Source organism: Calidris pugnax, unplaced genomic scaffold (assembly GCF_001431845.1).
Source record: "Calidris pugnax isolate Ruff unplaced genomic scaffold, ASM143184v1 scaffold27, whole genome shotgun sequence".
Classification (NCBI taxonomy): domain Eukaryota; kingdom Metazoa; phylum Chordata; class Aves; order Charadriiformes; family Scolopacidae; genus Calidris; species Calidris pugnax.
Window position 1 is genome coordinate 7,536,940 of NW_015090893.1, and position 27,416 is coordinate 7,564,355.

Sequence of the window (27,416 nt, forward strand, 5' to 3'; positions counted from 1 at the left end):
TCACTGGCCAGTGCAAAAAGAAGGCACCTATGTGGAGAAGGCCAAAAATAGTCATTGCTGTTACTCTCTCCAGTGTACGGTCCTGTCAAGGAAACATATTTTATTACCTTATAAAATGAAAAAATAAAAAAATAAAATAAAAAAAAACAAAATAAAAATAATAAAATAAAATAAATAAAATAAAATAAAAAAATAAAAAAATGAAAAAAATAAAATAAAAAATAAAAAAATTAAATATTCTTCTTTCTCTCTTAGGAAAAAAAAAATGGAGAGTAGGAGGGCAGGGCTGACAATTCCAGCTTTACCCTCAGGACACCCCATTCTATCAGCACCACCCTCCCAAAGGGTAGAAGCTGCCCTGGGAGCAGGTAACCGCAAGCTCCTTCCCCCTCCGTGCCATTTACTCGGGGTGGGGGGGGTGACCTTGGATAAGACTTTGCGTCTCAGTGACACGGCTTCCCCATCTGGGAATTGAGGGTATTAGCAGGAGTGTTGTGTTGGCAAATTCGTTATTAGTTTTGAAGCGCAGCGGTGCCATGGTGACGAAGGACACCTCAGCCGACAGCCTGACGTGCAGTATTGACAAGATTTGCCTCACAATTTCTCCAATCTCAGTCTTCCAATCTCAGTCTTCCAATCTCAGCTGTAAAAGCGTGTTTATAGCCCCATTAGAGCAGAGCAAGGGCTTCCTTTCTCTGCCCGGTCACGCTGGTGCTGCTGAGGGGTGACGCTGCTGAGCCTCTCCTCTCCCAGGCAGTTTTTGTAGTTTTAAGAATGGAGAAATGGGAGCATCGGAGCTACAAAACGTGCTGCAACCAACTCATGGGGCTGATGCCGAGGGGCACGGTGCCTGGGAAAGCCACCGTGTCCCTTCGCAGGAGTCACATCTGTGGGCAATCACATCTCCTGGGACACAACAGAAGTGGAAAGAGGGGGAGAGCCAAGCACCAGTCACTCTATGTCCTGGCAGAGATCAGGCCCTAATCTATTGTAGAGAAGCTAAAATAACAAGCCTTTAATCCCTGTATCATGTTGAACGGGTCAAGTATGGCTCAGGAGATGAGAGGGGACAGCAAAACCTAATTCCCGGTATTTTTTGCCGTCGTATGGTTTTGTTAAAAATGGGATTATCGAATGAGACACCAGCAGCTGTTCTTAAAAGCGCTTGCACCCATCTGCTGTCTCCTTAGGTTAGCATATGTCTCCCACCGTCTCCGGTGCCCTGAGCCGTAAACCACACGCCGGAGCTGCCAGAGGGTGGGAGCCAGCCCTTCAGGGAGCAGGGAAGGGGAGCCACGGCATCCTCTTTACACAGAGGGGAAAGTCCTTGTTTCACTAGACAGCGGGGACCGGGTGGCTTTGGCTAATCCCGGCCGGTTTCCCCCAGCAGGGAGTGGTAGCTGTTATTTTAGGGCTTAAATAAGCCTTAAAAAGCCAGAGCGGCAGACGGGGGGGGGTCTCTGTGGCTGCCCGGGGGCTGCCAAGGCAGCCTGTGTGCCTGCCATGTGTGGGCTGTGTGTCACCTCCCCGGGGGCTGCCCGGGAGATGAGACACGCCGTGTCCCCCCCCTTCCGCACCCCGGCCACACCAGCCCAGAGATGGTGGCTGCCTGTCCCAAGGGTGTCCCAGCCCTTCCTCCTCCCCAAAAAGGAGGTAAAAATAGAAGACAATAAAATGGAAATGCACATCCTTAGGACACGGAGGCAGCCTCCCGGCATGCAATCAACGCTCTTAGTTCTTGGCATTGTGAAAATGTAGAGTTTGTTGAAATAACCCGCTTCACACAATGCTAAACAATAAGGCTGAGAAATAGTTGGGCGAGGATGACTTCACCCTCCCCAGAAACCACACTGAGAAAGTACAAGAGATCCAAAAACCGACACCGAGGGGGGGGACTGAAAGGCAATGCAAAGTCACTGCTCAGCCTGGAGAAATGCAGGAAAGAAACCAACGGTCCCAACCAAGAAGCCACAAATGAAAGCTCATTAGCATGTCAAAATTCTTTCAGCTCCAGCAAGTTTTGATAACTATTGATAACACAGTTCAGTAATTTCTTCTGTGAGCCTGACAGATGGCTGCTCCTCTTAAGAAATCCTCTTCCCTCTCTCACCCTCCTTTTGATCAAGGGACAGGATGACCTGCACACTCATGTCATCTGCCATGGTGTCGGCCTTCTCAGAGATATAAAATAGTAATATCTCCTAAGCTCCTTCCTCGTATATTTTATTACTACATCTTAAACCATTTTGCAGACAAGGTGACTGACATTATCCTTACTTTACAAGTGATGAAACCGAGGCCCAAGGAACCCAGGAGGCACCTACAAGGTCACCCCGTCGACCATCGGCAGACTTGGGAGTGGAGCTCTGGAGCAGAGGAACCACAAAACACTTTACTGTGTTGGATCCAACTCGCAGGACTGGGCACTTTTAGCCACACACACTGCACTCCTGCTTCCCCCTCTGCATTTTCTATTGCCCCCCGTAACAAATTCACCTTGGTGGGAGCAGTGGGGTAAGGTCAGGGTAATACCATGCACTGGAAAAAGTCTCTGGACAGTGTTCTGTGTTACACTGGTGTCAGACATCTGCTTCCCAGCTCACTTTAATCACCTCAAAATCTTTCCATGCCCGAATGCGTACCCAGGCCTTTAAAATATGGGACAAAAAAAAAGGAAAATTTTCTTTCTGAATCAAAAATGTGATGAATTCCACCTGAGGTTTGTCACAGACAGGGATATGATGCCAGCCCTCCTATAGGCACGTGCAGGAGAGGGTATGGGCTGCACCGCCTGTTAGCACACACGTAAACACGCTCCTGTAAATGTAATGTTTCCAGAGATGCAAATAGCTTACAAAGAACAGCTAAATTTCCACTGATAGATGCCAGCCTGAGGTGTAATTCTTCTTACAGCATCAAATGGGTTGCATTGTCTGTGTAAATCCCTTGGGGGCTCGAGTTTTGGGGGATGAAAGACGGTATGAGATGTAAGGTACCACCGCTAGCAGCTGCCATTCTTGTCTATCTAACAGATGGCAGTAAATAATGACAGACTTGTCTCTTTCAGCAACAGTGGGATAAAAACACTGAGAAATCTGCCTGCCTCCCCAATTCAGGGCAGCCAGCTCTCCTGGGCTGGAGCAGAGCACTCCGACCCCCGGGGTGCACCTTCCCCTGCCCACAGAGCGAGGATGCAGTAGCCCCCCGTGCTGGCTGCCAGCACCAGTTTCACTCCCCCACTCTCAAACTGGCCAGCTCGGTCTCATTCACAGCTGAGCTCCACTGAAAACCTGTGGACCTCCCTAAATCTCTTGTCTTTTACCAAAGAGGGATTGCTGCTTGCAGATGCTTCCCTCCCGAGCTGTGTATAACCCTGCTCTGCAGCCCCGGAGCCATCAGCTCTCACTCTGGTTTCACACCCCTGCATCTTCAGTTCTTGTTTTTCATTTCTCCGTGACTCTAAATCTGAGTAGACGGTTGGAGCATCCATTTCTCTTTCATCCCTATCCGTCTGGAGCTCTGAGACTGTCCAAACCACTTCCACTTCCATCACATCTCACCTTGAAACCTCCCTTTCCCTCCCCTACTTAGCAGGAGCTCCTTGGGAATTCTCAGAGACTGTAAGACGAAAGATACCCTGGAAAAATATGTCTTGATTGCCCGAGCCTATGACGTTCTTCCAGCATGCAAATACCACCATGTCGAAAAGAGTACAGTTACTCTGACATGCACATCAGTGACATACAATACATTTTCTTCAGCAAGTACGTATCCAGCATGGATGCACCAAGCAGTATCACAGAAATAATTCCTTCCTACTGACACATGGCACAGCAAAAAGCTGATTTCTGTAGCTGTGCTAAATGGTGTTGTGTGCTTCCCCCTATAGAAGTCAGGCTCCTGCCAGCACCTTGTGTTTCCTTTCCTCACCCCGCTGGCTGAAGTGACCGGCCAGGAGAGAGCAGATTTGACTGATAAAAGCAAAAGTTACTCATCTCACAACTTCCCAGCCCCCACACCTCGCCTATGGAAGGAGAGCAGTAATAAGCCTCACTCCTACTTGGAGAGGAGCAAAAGAAAAAGCTGTTCCCTGAATTCCCATAATACACATTTAAAGAGGTATTTGTTTAGGAGGGATGCATGTACGGAGCGTCCTCCGGCACCGCGCAAAGCCATCCTGCCACCCACGCCTTCCAACTGCTGAAAGCAATTACTTTCCTCCCCTGCTCTCAGCACTAGCACAGGATGCGCAGGGTCTCCACAGGTCACGAACAGAAACTGGGTTTTACTTTTTTTTTGCTCTTAAGAAATCAAGGGAAGCAGGAGCTTCCAGCACAACGGTAGGAAAATCTTCCAAAGAGCTTCTTGAACTGGCCTTGACTATGCAGCAATTGAAGCTGTTTCCTGATCCGAGTCCTTGCTGCCTGCTGGAGATTTGGCTGCCGTGAGGCTTATTTACCCAAAACTGGGCAGATTAAACCACATTTTCTGGGAGATGGGGCGGAATGGTGTTGGGCCAGAGGTGACCCATAGGATCTGACGCAGACAGGGAAACGCAGCCCACAAAGATGGAGCGGTCCCATGGTCAAGCGAGACCTTTGTGGCTTCAAAAAGAAGCAGTGACCATCTGCCCTGACCACACTTCTACATTCACAGTGCAGCGAGTGGCTTTGACACACACCAGCCATGCAGCATATGGAAAAGTAATCTCTGACGTGATGCCAGAGCAACTCTCAGCCAGAGAACGTGTGGGCATTCCTGGCACAAAGGACTCCGCGATGGATTCCTCAGCCCAGGCAGAAAGAGAAAAGGAAACGGTGAAACCACAGCGCAGCAAAACACAGTTCAGTGTCACTTGCACAAGCCACATCCCAAATGACTTTGGTAAAAGGAATAACACAGTTCCCAATCGGCAGCAGAGGCAAGTCACAAAGGGCAGAAGCCAGGGTTGCGGCAAGGATGATGAGGCTGCAGGGAGGAGCGAGGAGAGTGGAGCCAGCAGAGAGGAGGCATCAACGGGGAGACTCGGTGAAAGCATCTTTTTCTGGGAAGAGCATGGTCTGGCTGATTGTTCTGCCATGTTCTTAATTGCTTTAGATAAACAGCATTTTCTCCCCAAAGAAGCCAAAAGCATCACCTTAGGGCATTCCCCACCCTTTCCATAGGGCCTGGGGAGGAGAGAGGCTTCTGGCAATGGCTGAACACAGGTCCAACCCTGCAGCCCCAGAGGATTCTCCATCTGCAAGTCCCAGACGAATGCCCTTTCCTTCGGTGGGGGCGGAGGGTGGGTTGGGCCCATGTAAGGAAGAATTTCCAATTTAGAAACAAACAGAGGCAGTTCCTATTATTGTTAGTGGAATGTCAGCATCTCTGGTCCCAAGCACCACTGTCAACAAACAGGCTCACAAATGCTCCTTCAGCATCAGCCAAAATAAAATCCATGAAAGCATCTATAACTCAGCATTCACTACACACATAACAAGCTCTCCTTTTTCATTTAAATCCAGTCTTGTCCGCGTAATTTTAACATAAAGGAACCGGTTGTGGGCTGTGTTATCAAATGAGTCATCATTTTATGTGACAGTGTAATATGATTTAGAGAATTCTTGGCACACCACTGTGGATTATGCATTATAATCTCTTAATTTGGACTGTTAGTGCTGTGCAGCAGCGACTGGAGCGGGAGGGAAGGAGCAGGCTATCTGAATTACAGTCCTAGCTCTGCTCCTGCACTGCTGTGTGACCTTCCCAAATTAGTTACCCTCCTTCTGCCTTAACTTTCTTCATCTGCAAAGCAGAAACACGCCTGTGCCTTTCAGAAGGGTTAGCTAATGTTCACACAGGAGATCTGAAGAACATTACATAAGTGCAAACGATTATTTTAATAAGGGAAGAAAAGCAGAAGGACTCTGTTTCGAATGCAACAGGCTGATCTGGGGAAGTACTATCAGAACTACCAGATCAGGGTCTCTGGGTGCTGTATACCAGTCACAAGCTAATTGGAGATAATGAATGATTTTCAGAAACATGAGGAATAGGAAGCACTACCGGGAAACCTAGAGATTTGCAAACTGGGACTCTTCAGAAAATGAGCATAATTTCTCATAAACATTGATATGCAGAAGATAAATAAGAACCCTCGGGGAAACTCCTCTCCCATCCCCCAGGTGGTAACGTAGTCTTGACAAGCAATGTTGGCTCAGCAGCCCTGGAAGTGAGATCTGCTGTCGTTTGCCCAGGAGGGGCAGCTGAAGGGGGACCTGCCACCCCCAGGGGCAGAGGCTGCGCTCGGCAGGTAGGGTGACAAGAGGGTGACAAGCAACTGGGGTGATGAGCAGGCAGCCTGGAGGAAATGGAAGTGCGTGTGAATCAGGAGCTGTGGACACTTGTCCACTTCAGGCTGGACTAAACAGCCTCCATTTACCCAGTCCCACTGCTCAGAGCGGAAAAATTTGGGATCAGAGTGCACTTCAGAGATCCAAACAAACCAACTCGGAGCCCAACATCTGCAACTGTTACTCCTGACCCCCCTAAGCTTTCCATTCCCCCTGCTTTTGATACATATAAACTGGCCCATATTTAGCAAGGGGCACTAGGCAGGGGGAGAGTGGGTACCCATTTCCAAAGCCATCCCGATCCCTTCGGCTCACTGACTTCCAAGACCATGGAGTCTGGCTTTGTCTGCACCATTCACACAGTCCCTGGTCTGGTATTAGCAAGGAGCAGTATTTCTACAGGCAAGGAGGATGCATTTTAAGAGACACAAATACCACATGAAGAATTTTGGGAGACTAAGAAATCCTCCCCAGAGAGAAAAAGAAACCCATCTAAAAGAAATGAAAAAAAAAAAAAAAAAAAAAAAAAAAAAAACAAAACCAAAAAAAAAAAAAGGGGGGGGGGCAGGGAGCAAATGTAGTCACAATGTGAAATACGTTACGCTGTTTTCTGCCTAAATGTATTTATTCTAAGTATTACAAAACACTGCCTAAGTTTTGTCAAAGACAGGAAGCCATAATCAAATCCTAGATACACACAGGCCTTGAAGGGTCTGACAACATGGACTCAATGCAGAAGTCCCCAGAGAGAAAAAGAAACCCATCTAAAAGAAATGAAAAAAAAAAAAAAAAAAAAAAAAAAAAAAAAAAAAAAAACCAAAACCAAAAAACCACCATGATCTATATTTGCTGGCAGGAGGGTTTCTTCTGAGCTCTTTGAAAAGCAGCATGCTGCTGCCAAGGCAAATCTGTCAGAATTGGGAAGCATCTGGGGTAGATAACTGGCCTTTCCTAAGGCTGATTACAGACCAACTTTTTCCTAGTAAAGGAAGAGAGGCCGCTGTGACAGATGAGGCAGGCAGACAGCAAGGGTTGGCCTCTGGGAGCTCTTTGGGGAAGGGATGACAAGTGAGAAACACAGACACAGGATGTCTGCCGGTGCTTTGAGCTCTCTCACCTGTTACTTATTTCCCCAGACAGGGCGATGACTGAAAGGCCACTTTTAAATGCAGTCATTGATAGTACTCTACATCTTAGGAGCTCATGGGAAAACAAAACAAAACAAACCCCACAGATACTACCTCCAGCATCTTCTAAATACAAGACCAGCTTCTTAAGTCTTTACTTGAGAGTTATTCTCTTGAAACGAAATAGGAAGAGGAAGCAAAGGGGCAGAGGGATTCTGGATAGTGCAGAAAACTATCAAGGAAAAAACCATCTTTCCCTTCTTGCTCGACCTTCCCAATCTTTTCACTCATATTGTAGCAAAAGGGAGTTGAACCTTGGTGGCTTGTAGTTAATTTATAAGCGGGAAGCTCTATGCCCAGGGGATGCCCGTGGGGCCGTGCCAGTGATCCAGGCACAACGCCGCTGCCTGATGGGCTGCGGGAGAGCTCTGCACGGGCTGGGGGCACAGCACAGCCCACCAAAGCCCTGCACCTCTGCTCGGCTGGACCTGCCGGGCCAGGGCCACACAGGGGACAGCACACAGCCATCCACCAGCACATCGTCCTTCAGGGAAGAACGCACGTGGGGACCAGCGAGGCAGATAGAGCATCCAAGTAGAAATGAGCCAAGCCTTTTCATAGAATCATAAAATCGTCTAGGTTGGAAGGGACCTTAAAGATCATCTAGTCCAACCATCAACCTAACTCTGACATAAAAATAAATAAGAAGTAAGCAATAAAAAAAAAATCACTAAACCATATTTTTGAGAACCATGTCTACCCGTCGGACCATGTCAGCCCGTCTTTTGAACACCTCCAGGGATGGTGCCTCAACCACTTCCCTGGGCAGCCTATTCCAATGCTGGATAACCCTTTCGATGAAGAAATTTTTCCTAATATCCAATCTAAACCTCCCCTGGCGCAACTTGAGCACCTCTGAGCAGAAGGGCAGGAAGAGGCAGCAATGGGTACAGTGGAGCAAGGACCAGGAGGGACAGCCATAGCTGACAGCAGTACTGCCACCAAACACACTGTGGTTTCAAACTAGAACCTGTGCATCACTCATATAAAAAGCCTTTTGGTACAGAAGAGAACCCAAATGAGACAAACTCACAGGACTTTCCCTTAACTGCGAACATATTAGAGCAGCGTGAATGTTGTTACTCCCTTTGTCAGCTCTAGCTCTCACAATAAACGTTATCTCATGTTTTCCACAGATTGTCCTTCTGGAGCTGCTGCATCAAGCCCTGACCCCATGTGCGAAACACTGCTGCCTTTATCCCCAAGCCCCGAGAACATGAAATCAAATGACAAAGAATCCAATCTCAGCTGTCCTCTTCGGGGCAGAACAAGACATGATTTATAGATTTATATACACACATGCCCATCTATTCATCCTCTTAGCAAACAGTTCATGAAGTGTGCCTTAAGCCTTTCTGAATCGGGCAATTCTCTGCTTAGACAATCAATCCCTAACTGAGAGTCTGCAGGGAAAGACATCATGTTGCAGGAATGCCGCAGAAGCTGTTGCATATACTGTTCCCTTTGTTGAGAATAGCATCTTTGCCTTGGATATATTTTTTTTCCTCCTTAGCCATTTAATTTCATGAAACGGAGCCCAGTTCCAGCAGGCAAGAAGAACATAGCTAGATTTTGCTTCTTCTTTCCTGAAAGGCTGAGAAACCAGATTTAAAAAATGTGCTTAGTGGGCGTTTGGTGGGACGAATTCTCTCCCATGGTTCGGCATTTTTGAGATAGAGAGCGAGGGATAGTTACGTTGCATATGGTGCCTGGTTTTTCTTCTATAGCAGGTAGCCTAGAGAGTTGCTACTTCCCCTACCGTGAAAAAAAAATCATACTAGTTGTTTTAATTAAATAAAAATATCTGCAAGAGGCTTCACGTTAGACCTTTTGTCAAAAAGGCTCAGTGCAGAAATTTGTAGAAATTTATCCAGTGCTTGTGTGTAATGAAAAGCAAATTATACCTTGACAGCAACCCAAAGGGCAGGCAGCTCTCTGGGACATGGCCTCTCTTATTCTCTGCAGCCCCACACCAAACAGGGATTCCCAGTACGTGGCTGGGGCTGTTGCACACTCGCCCATAACCGTAGTAACTATAATAACCCTCTGAGAAACATCTGATTCATCTCTCATAAGGACTTTAAACCAGATGTAGCCCCCTTGGATACAGCATAGGTGACAGCAGGATCAAAGTTTCCACACGCACTCAAGTCTAAGGGCATCGTTCAGCATCACTATCCTTGTGGAGCTGGAAGAAAGAGCAAATGGGCAACAGGGCAAGCTTCAATCCTTCCTTGTCCTTTGATGCCACCCACAGCTGTGACCACCCCAACAACCATCCAGCCAAGCTTTTCCTCTGCATCCCCCGTTACGGGGAAAAGGTGTTTGAGCTTGGGTAGAGAAACTGTGAAAACCAAGGGTGGTTCCACTGTGACCAGTGATCTTAAACCACTGCAGAATGACCGGTGTGAGGGCCTGGCCGACTCACCACACCGGGCACTTGCACTCTCAGTTTGCAGGAACACAGACAGGTGGAGATGTCCATGTGCCACCGGGAGTGGGTTAGGAGACCACCTAAGGAACAGGCAAAAGGAACAAGGCAGAAGGATTCCTAATGGATTCCTATCTCCATGCATTCTTATTAGCAAAATAAAAGGGGAAAAAACAATTGCCAAGATGTGCTACATCTGCAGAATTGTCTCCAAATTAAATGTGCATCCATGTTCTATAAAGCATCAGTAATTCTTAAAATCTACAGATTTATTTTTAGCTGCCAATTTTAGAGACTTCCCAGGAGATACTGGCCTAAACCTGCTATCTCAGCTATTAAATAAAGAGACAGGATATTTTTATTAAAAAAACCAAGACACCCCCGTGAGACTCAACAACTTGGACTGAAGATAACAGCCCTGCAGCCATGAAACACGGTTTTGAAGAGACTCTAATAAATAATGCCAGTTACTAAATCTTGCCTCTGTGTTGCATATGCTACACAAACTCTTCCTTTTCGGTTCATGGGGAAGCTCCTTTCCACCAGCTGGCTGCAGAAATCCATCCTTTTAACCAACACACACCTCTGCATCTCCCAACTTTCTGCTCTGCTTCCCAGTGGGTCACAGCAGCTCCTGGCACAGGGCGCCTGGCAACACGGGCAGTGAGTACATCATCCCAGCCCAGCCCAGAGCACAGATATCAGTCGAGAGCAGCACCAGCCCTCCTGAAGATGAGCAGTAATGCTGGGGTAGCTGTAGGATAAGCCCGGCAATTGTTGTTTGTTTTTTTCCCCCCCTGAATTCAATGACCTGATTTATGGCTATTTACCTACATTTAAATTTTTAATGATTTCTAGTAATGAACCCCAAGCCTGAGACTAACAGTGAGAGCCAGTTTCTGATGGCAGTGCAGGCATCCACATCTGTGTAGGTGGCAGTTCAGGTCCCCTGAGGGTACCGTCAGGAGGACCTTCTGCTCACACTGCACTTCACTCTGAGGGTACGTCCCAGTGGGCACTCAAGACAGTGACCTTGCACCAGTTACAGCTCTACACTCATGTCTGGTCAGTTTTTCTCCTGTATACAAGGCTGAGGTCTGAATCTTGATGCATTTTCCTCTGTGACCTGTATAGCAGGGAACAAGGTTTCACTCTTCCTTTGAGAGGCACGTTGAGATGGGCGGCTGAAAGACAACTACTACAGTGCCACGTGGATTTGGGGATGTTTACAAAACTGCAGAAATCAGAGCTGTCTAATAGAGGGAGAACGCTGAATTCATTACGCCCCCAGATTGGGTTTGGGCTCAAAGAAATTTCAGATGACGGCGATGTTACGAAACTTAATAGGACATTAAAGCCTTTCTTTTGCAGTGCCAGAGAACCAGCCTTTTGGCTTTGGCTTTGACATTCAACCCTTCCCTTTGAAAAGCTTGAGCCCCATCCCAGGCTTTGCACGCTCAGGAACGAGGACCACACTGGGCAAGTCCCTCAGGGCACCCGCATCTTGTGAGGGACATAGGGAGGCCAGCGGGGGTGAGAGGCAGGGTGGTGGCCTGGCTTTCCCAAAGCAGCCAGCACCAACGCACACCCAAGGCTCTTTCCAAGGCATCTCAGACAGACATATGAGAAAAATGAGGTCATCTCAAGCAGCAATACCTACAAAATGTCACCATTTTTTTGGGGGGGGGAAGTTTTTCAATTTCAGTGCCCAGGCAGCACATCCAGAGCAGTAAGGTGAGCCACAGCTCCCCGAGAAGGCCGGTGACATTGGTCAGGAAGGGACGTGGGCTCAAGGCTCAGCTTCCTGGGCTGACCTGTGAGGTGATGCTAGGACACCTCAGCTGTGTGCACATGAGCCAGGATGGATCCAAGAGAGCTGCTGCTGCCCCTGGATGTGCTAAGAGATAGGGATGCGCATGCAGGTGAACTGAACCATGCACTGGCACAGGGCTGTATGGACCATCTTGGCCAGTTCAGAGATCTCAGAGGTAGCTCTGCAGCTATCAACTTCAGCAGCTTCTTGGTGGGAAGCTGTGTTGATGGGTGTAGCATAGGAGAGGCATTCAGTCCCTTCCAGCTAGCCCAGCTTTCTTCCCCTTGGGCCAGCTTCACGCTGGCAAGCAGGTATGTGGCTCAAGTCCCTTGGTTGTGGCAGATAGCTTTCTTCATCATGCACCTATTCTAGCTCATCTCACTGGTAGGATCCTTTGGCCTGGACTGGGTTTTCTCAGTGTAAAAACTGCGCTGGGTTTTGAGATTAAATCAACAGAAAAATCTGTCATTGATTTTCCTATGGCTATGAATTCAGTCCCTGTATTTTAAAATCATATCTGTTCTGAACAAAAGGACCCATTTTTGCAGTGCACTTTGTTACCAAAGGGTTTTCTTTAAAGAGGAGAGGGAGCAGCATGGAGTATATATCTCTGTGCAGTGAAAAGGAGGCGATGTCTCACAATACTTGTAATACCTATAGGTATTAAAGACAACAGTTTGCAAGACATCATCTCCACTGCCTGGCAAGGACTGAGCCTGCTGCCTTCACTATGCTCTTGGCTTACACTAGCCCATCCATCACCTGCCTTTTTAACTGGCAATGATGAGCAAATTATGCATGCGAGCAGCCATGTGCACCACAGGGTGTAATTCCTAACGTCCCATAGCAAACATTTTTCCTGGTGCTAGCAGGTGTTTCAATCCTTCATCCGGACTTTTATGAACAGTGCTGCTGGGTATCTCCTTCCAGCTGCTCCTGCTATCTAGCTGTCAGCTGTGTGCCAGCCGAAAAAAAACAAATACAGGGAAGGTTTCTGGGGCATCTGGAGCAGCTCGGTGGGCACTGCCATCACCCTGCAACTTGGCCTTAAAGGCTGGTAGAGGAAGAAGGCACGAGGGTGGTAGCTAGACCAGCTGCTTGTTCCTCTTGTTCCCTCAGACTCAGTGGGTTGTGTTTGTGCTGCAGCAGCCAGCACAGCATGGAGAAACTCATCACAGCCAGGACCAGGCCATGAAGATGTAGGGAGGGGTGGAAGAGGAAGGGGCAAGTGGGTCACTTGGCTACTGCATCCCCCCTTCCTTCAAGTTCATATTGATCTAAGCTCTACCCCAATGGCAAGACTGGTCCCCCCCTTCTTCCTTCCAAGCAAAGCTGCCCCCAGCGAGTGACATCATCCTCCAGGCTTGTCCCTGCAGCTCACAGAATCAGCAGTCACAGTGCTCAGGCTCTGCCTTCTCAGGAGGGGTTTTCACGACACATTTTTTCCCACGCATCTCAGTGCTTCATAAAATACAAACGAGACTCAGAGCCCTCCAAGGAGGTGCCGGCTGGTTTATTGCATTTCTGCACTGAGAAACCCAGGCACAGAGATGTCACGGAGCTGGTCGCAGCCCACTGAAGGGACTGGGAAAGTCTCCTACTGCTTGATTGGGAACGTGGGTTGGGGCCTCCAGCCTTCTCCAGCCAGGGAAGCCCCTGGCACAACTAAGCAAAGTTTGCTGTTCCACAACCAGGGGAAGACACCCTGTGGAGCAGTTCTCCCAGGGTCCAAGAGGACTCCATGTTAGGAAGGAATAGGAGCAGACCTGGCTTCCCACAGCAGCACCCCTTCATGACATGCATTCTGCATCACGGCAGGAGAGGACTGGCCAAGTCCCCACCCGTTCACCATCTGCACCCAGCCTGGTAGAAGATATTTATTCCTAGAATAGGTGGGGTTTTATCAGTGGACTTTGACCTACAGCATCTCCCCGCATATTTCTGGGCCACACACAGCCAGGCTCAGCCTGGAGCTGCAGCATTTCCCTGCCCCGGTCCTGGAAAGGACTCAGGGTTGCTCTGTGTATGGAAAGGGCTCTGTGCTGCTGGCAAGCTTCACGTCGGGCTCCAAAATGACTCTCATCTCTCAGCCATGTCAGCCCCAGAAGCCAGCTCTGCAAAACCCGAAAGGTCAGACCACATAGCGCGTTCGGCAACACTCTCGTCCCAGCAGTCTGGAGTGGATGGTATTTCTGGGTCTGCAGCCATTTAAAGTCCCCAGCAATTAGAGAGACAAAGTCCCGAGTCTCTCTGAAACGAGGCAAATCGCTGATTAACGAGAAATGGAATAAGGAAAAACAGGACATGGTCTTACTTTCCTTATTTCTTTTGCTGTAATTGTTCCAGATCTGTCCAAGGAAAGCATCCCTCAGGGCTTATCAGAGCAGCCACCGCAAAGGCGAACAAAGGAAACACCAATCATTTCCAGTAAATCAAAAAATGACAAGCTTTAACCTTCAGAAGAGAGCAGATTCCTGCAAAGGGTTTGGCCTCTCTGTCTTTGAGTTTCCTTTTCCCTAGTCCCGGTTTCCTAGCAAAAGTTTCCTCAAACAATAGAGATTGGCATCAAAAGAAGAAAGGAAAAAAAAAAAATAATTAAACAGCCCTCCTTTCACAAATAGGCTTAAAATGGAAAGACAAGGCTTGTCACTTGGGAGCAATTGGTTACTCTTTGCAGCGTGGCAGCACCGAGGATTCAGGTCAAGCACCGCAGCCCTGTTGTGTGATGCTGTGCTGTCACACAGGGCCAGAGGATGCTTCTGGGCTCCCTCTCTCTCCTTTTCCATGAGTAGGAGAGATGTTAGGGGACTGGGCAGCGGCTACTCATATTGCAGAGCATGACTGCACCCCACAGCAGCCCACCACGAGGCTGGTGAGCTGCCAGCAGAGCCTGGGGAGGGTAAATGCAACCCAGGCACCGTGTACTGAGAGCTCAAAGCGGGGCACAGCCTTCCTCAGGCACATTCTGCGGCCAGGCACAAGCTCAGAGAGGATGGGGAGGTCCACGCATAGCTGTGGGAACGGGACACAACCAAACCCTGCTCCTCTCTGGCACTGATTCCCTCTGCAGCTTTGCCCAGCTTATGTACGTTAACATCCTCAGATGTAAAACAGACTTAGAGAGGTCTCTAAAGACAAAACCAGCTAAATGTAGATACTCTGGCAATGAGGGATTGGCTCAGACCGATTTTCAGGAAAAAAAAAACAACCATGAGATGCTGAGCAGGACGTGCTGCTTCACCAGCGGGAGTCAATGGGAATTCAGGCCAATCTGAGGATGCACTGGTTTAACAGACAGTGTCACCTAAATCAGGAAGACTAAATAAACCACACACCTGCACACACACCTGTGACTATCAGAAAAGAAAACATGCAAGGGTAAGGAAGCGAGAGATTCCTTGAGAACTGCAGATGTTAGATACAGCTGTAGAATTGCTCAGGCTGCTGTAAATCTAGACTCAAGGGCCTCTTTTGCACGGAGGATGCTTTTCAAGACCCCACAGGGATCAAACAAAATCCTTTCCATTCTACCCACACATCTTTCCTTCCCTAGGAAGAAAACAGATATCTCAAATTCTCCTTTTCTGAGGAACGAGACAGCACCGTAGAGTCACATCCATGGGGCGTGCAGGTGTGTGATGGGTCGGTGCCATGGACTGGCTGCTGTGGGTGAATGTGCCGGGATGAACGTGCCCTGGCCATGCACGCAGGGGCTGCAGTGAAGCCCTTCCTGCCCCCAGCCCTCCACCCCTGCACAGGGAGTCAGCTTGGACCCACCTACTGCATCAAAGTACCTGCCAGAAACAAGCTCGGCCCTGGAGGACACAGCAGACATCCACAGGAGCTGATGGAGAGCACTTAAGATGGCCCGTGATGCTGGTGTCTCTGTGCATTCACCCAGACCTGCTCAGGTCCAGCAGCTGCCTTTACCCACGGCTGCTGCTGCAGGAGCTCATCGACTGTCCTCAGCCATCATTCCCAGCAGGTCACCACAGCTGGGGCGAGCTCTCAACAGGCTCTACCTTCCTCTTGTCCCAACTCAGACCCCATTGTTTTTCCATCTTTTAATCTAACTGGGCAGTTAACGATAGGAAAGATTTGTTCTTGAGACTCACTGGGGTAGACTGCAGCAGAAGCTATAAAAGGGTAAGTCACTGCTCCCAGGAATGTGCACCAACCTGACTAACGGGCTGTGCAGAAGACTCTGCTTAGACCTTTGCTGGAGCCAGAATTTGAGCAGCCCATGTTGGGCACTGCACAGTCAGAGACTCTTGGCACCACACACGAATGATTGCTCCAGGCCAGCGTCAAAACCCTGTGTGCCTCACACAGAGGACAATCACTCACTTACACAACAGATAAAATCAAGGTGATTATAGCAAAGTGGAACTTCTGGTATTTTCCCGGTTACCAGAAATCTTCATTCGAAGGATTATTTAGCAGAGGGAAGAACAGGTTTGCTGAAGTGGAAGCAGGCCATTAAAAGGTAAGAGAAAATCATCAAGAGAACACCCCAACCACAAGTGTTCTTGCTGAACTGAACTGCTACCAGGGCAAACAAGGCAAGGACACCAAAGGCTCGCCTTTGCTTCCCCAGTGAGGTTGTGCCCGTGTCCCAACAGTGGTCGTGGGTTTCCCTAGGAGAATATGACTGCACTAACGTTGCCCTATAAATAATCATGAGTTTGCCCTCCCCCAGCCTGCTAGGCCATGGTAATTATGATATCCTGAACACTGATGAGACCTCGTGCAGCCTGTTTTGCCAGTTCTGTGTTTGAGAAGTGACTCATGAGCACACTATCAGCTTACTGCCGCTGCAGCCACTGTGCCTGCCAAACACCAGGGGAGAAAACCTTCCCTGCTGCTCTGGCACGGGCACTTCCAGCGTATGCAGAGCTGCTTTCAGAATGTATTTTCCTTTAGACAGGAAAATATTACGCTTTTATGGCTGTGCCATGCTCTTTGCAGCCATAGGTTGGATTGGAAGAATGAGGACAAAGCACTGGTCAGGGTCATGCTCCATCAGTTATGTAGGAGATCCTCCTTTTCCCCCCAGCGTCTCCAGGACGAAAGGAGTCAAGCACAACTTAACATCTACCCAGCATCATGCTTTGAGGGATGGTTTCCAAAGACACCTGAGCTTCCCTCACCCATTTACCACCTGCATTGACAGTTGACAGCTACAGTCAAACTGCTAGAGGGTCATTTCTGTGCTGTGGAGATTGGTCCTTACCAGAATGATCCACCCCACCAACTTCCCCATAGATGGGGGACAGTGACCCCTTCATTAATGTCAGGTTTCCAGGAGGTCCGACAGCTCCAGACAAAAGCTGTTCCCAGTGTTATAGACACTGGCCACAGATTATCTGCAGGAGGGTAGGAAAGACTGGGAGAGGAACTTGGACTTCCCTTGAGCGATTGACCCGAACACAGCACCCATATCTCTGGAGTCTGCTCTGATAACAGCCTCCCAGATCCTGACCCCCTGAAACCCAGCTGCAGAAAGAAAATGTCATGCAAAGGAGCAAAGCTCCCGTCCTTTGCCTTGCAGATCCCCCCAGTACCAAATTCAAACTGCCCATCCTTCGAGCTCCATCATCCCAGAAATCCACCACGCTCCCAATATCACAGCAGCTCCTCAGAGGCTGGATCCACAACCCCAAAACCCTTAGCAAGGTTCTCACTGGAATGACAATGCTTACGGGAATCAACGCTGCTCACTGAGCAAAGCCTGCTCTGCCCTCATCTCCTTGTTCAAGCAAGATCCTCAGCAGAGTTTGTGCCCAGGGTCAGCGTGGAATTAAACTAACTGAAGTGAAATAAAATCTCAGTAATAACTTGGGCTTATATAGATAATTTGTTACAGCACTAAACCAAAGAGGCATTTGCTCACTACAGACTTTGGGGATTTTTTTTTTCAATAATTACGCTGGAGTTAGCCACGCTCCTTTACCTAGCCCTGTTTCTTTGCTTCACTAAATTCTCACTGAGAAAACGCTGACTTTTCCCCTGCCAAAAAATGAATGAAAATGAGGTGAATTCTCTGTCAAAATGTTCAACATGAAAAAAACATCCCACAACAATAACAAAGCTTTTGTTCAGAAACTCAGAACCATCGCAGAGAAGAAAGGTTTTTCTTCAGTGTTTCACTGCTCCGATGTCAACTTGACTGTGGTAAAAATGCTTCTGCTTTGAAAATGGTCAACCTGCTGATGTTTCAGTTGACTCAGAGCAGAGTTAATTATGCTAATGAGACACCAGGGTACAGGAAAAAGCCTTTTCATCAGGTCCACACCAAAAATCTGTGCAGCTTTGAGTTTTTGCACTACGTGCTAGCCCTACCATTCCATCAGCTGTTTAATTAATTGGGACACTTCAAAAAAAAACAAACCAACAAACCAACCCATAAAGAAAGAGAACCCAAACCCCTTTGATTACAGAGCCTCCAGGCACGTGCATTGCTCAGCTAACACTCCTGTGAGTCCTGCTGTGAACGCTGCCGCTCACCCGAGGTCTCCGGAGCACTCACAGTCCGTCTAACCCAACAGCGCCGGTGGAACAAATTCATTGTTCCTTTAATCTTGCCTACCTTTCCCTCCAGGTAAACTGGAACCTGGGTCACTTATCTAATCAGTCCACACACTTACACACATGGGAGGAGACGGCGTGAGGGCAGGACGATCGGTGAGATCACGTCTTCCCATGGAAATGGTGGCTTTTGCCCCTCAAAATGCAGGTAAAACCCTGCCCTTGGGTGTTTTCTGTGTCAGTAGAAGCATCTAGTGCAAGCCAGTAGCAGTGCAAGAGTGGACAGTAATCACTTCCACTACGCTGCTGCTTCTCTCTTCTGTCACACCCTGCACAGCTTTGGACGGCATGAAAATAAATAGTAATTTTTATCATTAACCAATTTGGCTTTTTTGAAGCAGGACAGATTCACAGTAGACAGGTAGATGTGGAGTGATGGCCCTGAAGCAACTGCACCACGATTTCCGCTGCCATTCGTAGATGCCACAAACCATCACGCGTGTGGCCAGGTTCAAGGCCATGGCTACATACTTTCTCTACATTTCCAGTAGCACAAGTTGGAGCAGGACACAGCCCACAGCTACCCCAGCCCACCCTGCCCAGGGTGCTTTGAAACCTGCTTCTGCAGGACAGCAGCCACCATCACTAGCAGAGGGTGTGAGGGGCCGAGGTAGGTTCCTGGTGGGAGCTCAGGGCAATGCTCTTGGGGTGGCTGAGGCACTAGGTACCAGCCAGGCTGCTAGCCCACCTAGGCTTGCCTCCCCCACCAGGGCTTCAACGCACCCTGCACAGCTAAAACAGCTAATATACCCCTCATTTAACCTAGTATCCTTCAAGGCCCAAGAGGAACCTTTGGAGACCAGCCTGCCTGCGTTTGAGCCGTCACCCAAGGCTTTGGTTGGTGACCTGGACTCTCCTCTGCCCATTTGCATCTGGGTGCAGGGGATGGGACAAGGCCATGAGGTGAGTCGCTCCCCTAGCAGCCATTGTCTCATTCTTAATCTTTAAAAGGGTTGGTGTGGAGAAAGGATCCCTATTAAGGAAATGCTGAGGGGGATGAACCAAAAGGCACTTCAAATTTAAATAAAATATAAAAAAAAATAGGAAGAGAGAGAGCATAGCTCTCATTTTATATAGACAGAGCTCTGGGCTGCAGGAGGCTTTGCAATCCCACCCACAGAACTATTAGTTCTACAACCTAATTTCTCCTATCCATATTATTCACATGCTAATGTTGTTCCTTGTGATTTATCCTAGCCTGACTTTATTTTTCAAATATTCCCTTTTAAAGATGCAAAGCTTTTGGCAGCTCCCAGGTCATGGGGATGCAGTAAAACGTGACTGAGCAGTGAGAACAGAAGCTGTGAGTAGTTCCATGTGTGAGGACAGGACACTTGTGTCCTTAATAGAGAGCAGACCCTTTGGGAGCACGTGTTGGCTCCTTTGATGTGCCATGAGCATTTCAGATAGGGTCGAGTCCAAGAAGAGAGGGCTAGGGTAGCTGCCAGGTTTATGATTTCTAGGATGAGGATGGTCTCCAAGAATAGTCCACTTGTTCTCCAAAGACCATCAGGTGAAGTCACAGAATGGGAGGAGGAAGCAGAAAAACAAAACAACACACAGCATATATGTATTTAAAGGCCCTGAAAGATGTTCTCTAGCCTCTGTTCACGACTCCAGGGAAGGGCAGAAAGTTTGACATCTGGTTATTTGTTTAGTGCCTGCCGTGCACTTCAGACTGAAAACTGTCTGGAATTAATGGTGTGAGAGTCACCACTCAAACATCAAAGTGCTCCCCTAATGGGGAAGGAGAAAGCTGCAGACCAACCAGTTCTTTCTCCCAGCCAAGGACTTTCTTGCCACTTGCTCACCTTGTCATCAAGAAGGAAAACTAAGATGGCATTTAACCCACACAGCTACTAATTAGGAATGATTGTCTTACATGCTCCTCATCCCTGATGCCTTTAATTACGAGGTGGGGCCCTTAGCTCCACTTGTCCCCTCCCAGGATAAGGAAGAGTTGGAGAAAGTTAAAACATCTCCCCCCTGGGACAGGTTTCCCATTTTCCCTGAGCCATACTTACTCTGTGTGCCCGAGTACCGTACGGACAATATGCAAAGTGCAGATCTGCCTCTCCATGCCTGACAATTACGGCACGTACACTGGTGTGCCTGCACACGTGCTGTTGCCCACATACCAGGCCTGGGTTTACTCAGCTCCAGTTCACCCCTTTTGGGGGCAACGATGCCACTGGTATGCAAGGAGCGGAGACAAACAGCAGCGCTGGTATGTGGCATCATCCAGCCCTTTCTTCCCTCTCCCACTCTCTGTTCTCACCCCTGTGCCTGGGCTCCTGGGTGCAGGATACAGAGGATCCAGCAGCAGGGCAAGATTCAGATGCCTGCAGCCCTTGCTGCTTGTTCCCACCCTTGCCCCCTGCCAACACATGCCTATACCCCCCCCCACCACTTGTTTCAATGAAATTGCCCCAAGAGTCCTGTGAATCAGAGAAAGAAAACTGGTCCAGCTTGCAGAAAAGCAGCCTCTACTCCCATTGACAGTGCAGGTGCAGTCAGGTAAGCCTTGGCATAGGACTAGGAATAACACGGTGCTTCCAGCAAACAGACTATGATATAAATCTATTGCTTTAAAAATGGTCTGCAGGGCAGCTTGTGGTGGCTGAGCATGATTTGATCAGGGACTAAAAAAAATGCTCCCAGTGCCAGAGAGACACTGTGCCCAGGCTGTCCTAGCCTGGCATCGCCAGCCCTTGAATAAAAATCCCTAACTGGAGCAGCTGCACTACAGTCCCTGTGCAGTTCAAGAAAACAACATTTCCAACCCAAAACACCTAAAGACAGAAAGGACGCACTTGGAAAAGGGAGGCCTAAATATATCCTTCCGTGGTAGGCAGGATGTGGACATAACCCACAGTCATCATCACTTGTTCTTCTCAACCCAAGGCACCCACTCAGTTCTCACTCACACACCTGGGAGCAGGCACCCTCCTCCTCCATCCTTCTTTTCTGTCCAACTCTCAGCTGCAGAACTGGGGGTTCAGAAGAGGATTTGCTGCTACATCCTACACAGTTCGGTGGGAAAGCTGAGGGTGAGGCCAAGTTCTCACCTTTGAATTAGATCTAGAAAGTCATAGTGTAAGGTCTGTGCCCACCACTGGGGTTCAGGAGAGCGAGAGGTAAAAGAGGAGGACGTGTCACCTCCCCTAAAGGGCTCTGTGTTCATGGCACACACTTCCAGAGGTCCAGTGCCTTTTGCAGGTAAGCTCAGAATGGGTCCTGTGGTATTAAACTTAAGTCTGTGCATGCCGTTAGGGTCAAGACAAGATCAGCAACCATGGCAGATCTTGATTTTATCATACTGAGAACTAAACACATGCAATTATCCTATTCTTAACCAAATAGTAAACTAAGCAGAGTGGCTGCTCTCTTCTGAGCACTAAGCATGGATGTAACTCTAAAGACAGATTAATATGGGTAGCATGCAGCAGAAGTTGGTGTTTCTAGGGGGTCGGATATTTTCCAGAAAACAGCGGTGTCCTCATCTGCATGAGATTTAAATTGGATAACAGAGTTAACTTTATGTACCTATTTAGTGCACGTTTTCAGGCTACAAATACGAATTCATGTGAAGCACCAGTGACACGATTCCCACAACAAAGGGGTTTTCCCCTAAAGCATCCCATTTTTAACGGAATTCAGAAAGACCATTTCCTCAGCCAGTTCAACCCATCCCAGCCTGGGAAGTCTGACACCGAACAGGAGAGTGGTGAATTCCTCAGGTGATCGGGCCTGTTGGTGCTGGGGGAGCAAAATCAGTGCTGCTCTGAGCAGGGCTGGTGCCAGACAAAAGCAACATGGTGAGGAGAAGAGGTTCAGTGCTTCTGTGCATATGCCTCATCATTTTGCAGAGCTACTTTTCAGACTTGCTAAAGGCACAGTGTTAAGGTAGTTAGACATTCAGAAGATGGATGCATGAGCTAAAATGTGTGGAAAAAAAAAAAAATAGTGCTCCTCTCGTTTCTGAAAACAAGACACCTCATATTTGGCAAGAACATGCGCCCAAGATCTCAGATGTTTTCCTTATGGTCATACCTGCTTACAAAAGCATCCATGCTGGCTGCAGAGTTTTAGTCCTCCCTCTAGAGAAGAGCCACCAATTCACTACAAAAAAACCCCACGCGGCGCAATCTTTGTTTCATGTTGCTTTTCCTGTTCACAGACAGTGAAGTTTCTATCATCTGCCACTCCTGAAAAACCCCTAACATACCTGCTCCAAGGCATACTAAAAGCTAGTACAAATATCTTTGGTCTTACCCTTTCCATACACTATTCAAGCCTTTGCATCGACCAGCAAACACAACTGTCTTCTAGACACCTGGACCATCCTTACCCTTTGGGAGATCTATCACAGTGGAGAAGCAGCACCTTATGAGGGACACATCTGCACAGCTGTGAGGTGGCAAGAGAGCAGAGATCACTTGACTTCAGCCATAGGTGACAGTCTATTGGAAGTAATGTGCATCAGTGCATAAACTCCACTAAGGTTCACATCTCTTTGCATAATGGCAAGAAGTGGCTGTGTGATACTGAAATAGTGTAACTATCTGGGTTTTCAACAGGAAATCTATTTTAGGACCTAGGAGGAGGACTCCTTAACCTTCACTCTTGGAAAGAACTGTTGATGATCTCACTGCATGGCTATCAGTGTCTTGGGCCAAATACTCCTTATGCTCTTGGACTTCTGATCAGCTAACAAAGCAGATGCATGAACTAATTAAAGAAGCAGAGCCTGTGTTTCCTGCTTCTTACAGCTCTATATTCAGTAGCTGGTACATGGCACCTCGTGAGCTGATGCTTGTCTGTCTGTGATCTAAGATGAAAGAAACATTCACCAAATAGTCCAGGGGGGTGGGAGACCAAACAGTCTTTGCTAGGGCTGTTTCAACATATGGAGAAACAAAATCAATTGCAGAATCCCAGATTCATGGGCAGTAGTTCTCATCAGGAATGCTATTAGGAAAATAAGCTGATCACTTTGGGCTGGAAGAATTTCATACCTGAGATGACATCACCTGGAATTTGTAATCTGATTTTGCAAGAGGACAGGCTCTATGACCAAGTTCCATAGGCCTTTTCGATCTTTAATTACAATAGCATACTTAATCCTATACCATAATTCATAGGAGGCAAGTGCCTAAAATGAAGTTGCCTTGGCTTAAAACAGAAAAAAAGAGCGGAATTGATTTCAGTTCCACTGGCCTGTTGCTAGTGGCATTGACCTGCTCTCTCAAGAAATTTTACAAGGCACGTGTGAGGAACATCATTAAAAATAAAGCAAACTAACCTGTAATTTAGTAAAGAAAACCTCTTCTTCTCCAGGTTATTTATTAACCAGTTAAGAATCTGTCAAGGCCTTCTAAACTATTAACAAACAATTATTGAGATCAGGACAGAATCCCAGATCAAACTGCATGGTTTAATGACTTGAGAGGCTGAAATTTATTGCTCTCCTTGTGCAACCATTGATCTGCAGCTGCACACAACCACGTATCCCCCGAATCTCCAAGAGGAGGTCAGAGCTTGGGGTCCAGCTCTCTACAAACACTGCTGCAGGGGCGATTCCCAACACACCAAGGTGACACAGGAGTAAGGTGGCCATAGAAACTTAAGGCAGACAAACATCCAACAAGGATGACATTCCCGTACACCCAGTATCGAGAAACATATTTGACTGAGAAAGATGTATGCTATTGCCCATTTTAATATTCAAAATATACCACTTATCTCAGCAGGAAGCCAACAGAAACAACATGCATGGTAGAGCAAGTGTTAGGAGAAATAATGACCAGGAAACCAAACCTCTCAGGCTTAAAGGGTCACAAATGCTCATGGCTGGGGAAGAAAAATAACAAATGGCAACTGAGAGCAGTGCCTCTCCCATGCCAGGTGTGCAGACACCTTCTCCATCACAGCCCAGCTCTCTCAAATCTGCTCAGGAGCAGCAAGTTTTCCAGGACTGTTTCAGAGGCTGGAAAAAAAGGATTGCCTGAAGGAGACATTGAGGGTGTCATGTTGTGATCAGTGTTGGATAAAATATAGCCAGTCTATGAGAAAAGCACGCATATGATTTTCTATCACAGTTTCTGGAAAGGCAGGTGCTCCTGCTTGGCCTTGGCACTCTGCAGATGCTTGTGAACCCAGTGTCTCATTTCTTGTCATATTCTCTAGACACCCCTCACATCAGGATATTTGAGTCTTAAGGAGAAACCAACTCCCACGTACACCTATCTTGCTAAATTTTCCTTGTGGCTACAATTAGAACGTTAAATAAAAGTCATATCACCAATAACCAGAGCCCTTGTGAGGTGATTTGACAACTGACAAGGTCCAAAGCCACCCCACAGAAATGATGCCTGCACAGAGTGCTTTACACAATGGATGAAACAAGGAAGAGTGAGCAAAGGCTCCCCACAAAGCTGCCTTCCACCAGCTGCAGTGCCATGCTGTTTTATCCTGAACAAGGATGACTTTGACACCAGCCTGTTTCCACCAGAGCTCACTGCCACTGCAGAATGATGGATGCTCATTGCGGAGAAAAACCAGCACCTCTCTGCTGCTCATGGGCTCAGCTTCTTCCCCTCCATCGTGTCCTCCCCACACCTGGAAGAGTCTGTCCCTGCCAGCCTGCTGAGACATCACCCCTGCTCCAGCCTCCTCCTCAGCTCTGCCTCCCCCAGTCCTTCTGACATCTCTCCCCTCTCCTCTGCCACAGATGGCTGCTTTCTCTAAAGGATGTTGCAACCAGGGCTTTGCTCCACTTCTCAGCAAGAGTCTGGGTCCATTTAAGAAATTATATAGAGCTCTTTATGCACAGGCTTCAGAGATGGTGGGGATTAAACTCCCCTAATAAAGCTTGATGTTAATACTTCTCAGGAGATGCCCAGCTGTGCTCTGGGGAACATTCCTGTGGGCAGCATCTGCAGAGATGGAATAATCTGAGAACCTGACAATGCAACCAGTTGGCCCAGTTTCATGTCAGCTACAATAATTGCTTGCGTGAGTGGAAAGAAAAACTAAGTGCAATTTGTTTGTCACCAGACATACGTGTCTATAAAATAAAGGGACACAGTTCAATACAAGGCTCCTTTGGGCAAGGACATGGCATTTAAGTTATGTCTGTGGGCACAAAGAACATGTCTGATGTACCATAAAAATAAAGAAGTTCTCTTAACCATTATCTACAAAATGAAAAGAATCAGCATTGCTGGAAAGCTGTGTTTTGACATTTCCTTCCCCCTGCTTCTCTCATGGGTATCCTTTGGGCTGGTCTCAAATTAAATCTAAAAAACATGCTCTGCTTCTTCCCTTTTCAACCTCATCTTAGCATTTGGACGTTTCTGTCCTCCCTGTGAGGCATAAATGGTCTTTGACATGCACACGCTCTTCAAAGCCTGCATTATGGCAGGGTTAGTTGTCACGCTGACTGGCAGAACTCTAGTTTACTTTGTTTTGTCCCTAGAAATTTCAAGCAATGCTATATTTTGGTCACTGGGAATGCCTGTGGTAGAAAGTTGAATTTTCACAGAGATCCAGCTGTATCTGAAAACTAATGACAACAATCTGGAAGGAAACCTTGCTGCAAGCATTACTGGAGGATCTCAGGCAAACTAAGTCTTTCAACACAATAAAAACAAGCCAACTCCCAGCTGCAGGTGGGGATCAGATAAGGAAAAAAATATTGTGACTAAAAAAACACTTTACATCATCGTTAATTTTTTAGTGTGGTTATCTTAGGTTTCACCTCCAAGTGGACATAATCAATTATGTCTACTTTCAGGATCCTTCAGCTGAAAAATGTCCAGCCACGCTTCTCTTGGAAAATGTGCTTTCCTCTCCACTGTCTGGAACTTGCTCTTCTGAACTAGGAACAATTACTCTTTTCCCCATTGATTTCATCCTTTTCCACTTGAAAAATATCAGCTTGTGTGACTTCCTCTCTTTCTTAGGGGCCATGTGCCAGAACAGCTCTGCCTTGGTTCATGTCCTTTTCCAAGAGCAGCATCAATACTTCCCATCAACACTAACGATACCCTGGAAACATGACTTCTTAATCAGCAAGGCATGCTCTGCTCTGCTCACAGAGGAGAGCACGAAACCCCCAGGGTCCCACCGACACCTTTTTGGACTGCTGTGATGGTGAGGAGGGAGAGCATCAGGTCAGGATGCTCTCCTTGCCTGTTCTGATTAGAGATCCTATAAACTGCTGACATCATCCAGTTGTATTTTTTCTGCATCCTCGATCATCCCCTAGATTAGAGAATCGGTGATTGGGACCTAGTAGTTGTGGATGCATAAGGTGGTATGGAATCCATCTGAAAATTTTTGTTAGTTTGCTAAGCACATGCAATGTGTGAGACCAGAATAAAGGAGAGCAGCTATTGAGTAACAAAGCAGTCGTTTTTATAGTCATTTTCTTAATAGTTGCTGTATCTTCCATGAGCAGTTTCCTCCAGGGTCTATATTACTCTAAGTGATTGTTGCTCCCCAGTTGCTGCCGTCTCTCACACAAATACCCACAAGAGAGCACTTTTCTACCTTAACATCTCCCTCCTTCATAAATGCCTTCAAAAAACAGATTTCTTTTCACTTACATTTTGCTTATGGGTAGTCATCAGAGACATTCAACTTATGCTCCTGCTCCTCAGCAGCCATCATGCCTGGGGTAGCTGGTGGATTTTGCACTTAGTTTGTCCAGTGCCACTCACTCTCCTGCCTGGAGCCCACCTACCCCTTACTATAGCAAAGCACGTGGGTACAGGTGAGGCAGCACGGCCCCCCACCAGCCACCCTGCACAGCAAACAGTGTTTGGGATGTAACCACTTGAGAAAAGGGAAAAAGAGAGCAGGAGTTCCTTAGCAGGAACTCATTTTCTCCCCCAGATGCTTCAGCAGAATATGCCAATCCGTCTACCTTTGCCATGTACTTAAAAATACAGTGTCCTCATCCCATCTCAGGGGAGACAGCAGATACCCTGACGCTACCCTGTAATTAGCTGATAGCCCCAGGTATCAGTTCTTGGAGAGGTATTTTAGCTACCACA

General features: G+C 47.6%; 1 protein-coding gene across 1 annotated transcript in view; it reads right to left on the bottom strand.

Moving 5' to 3' along the window:
- NEURL1B (neuralized E3 ubiquitin protein ligase 1B) overlaps window positions 1-27,416 on the bottom strand; it is a 163,909-nt gene that overhangs the window by 57,299 nt on the left and 79,194 nt on the right. The window lies entirely within an intron of this gene.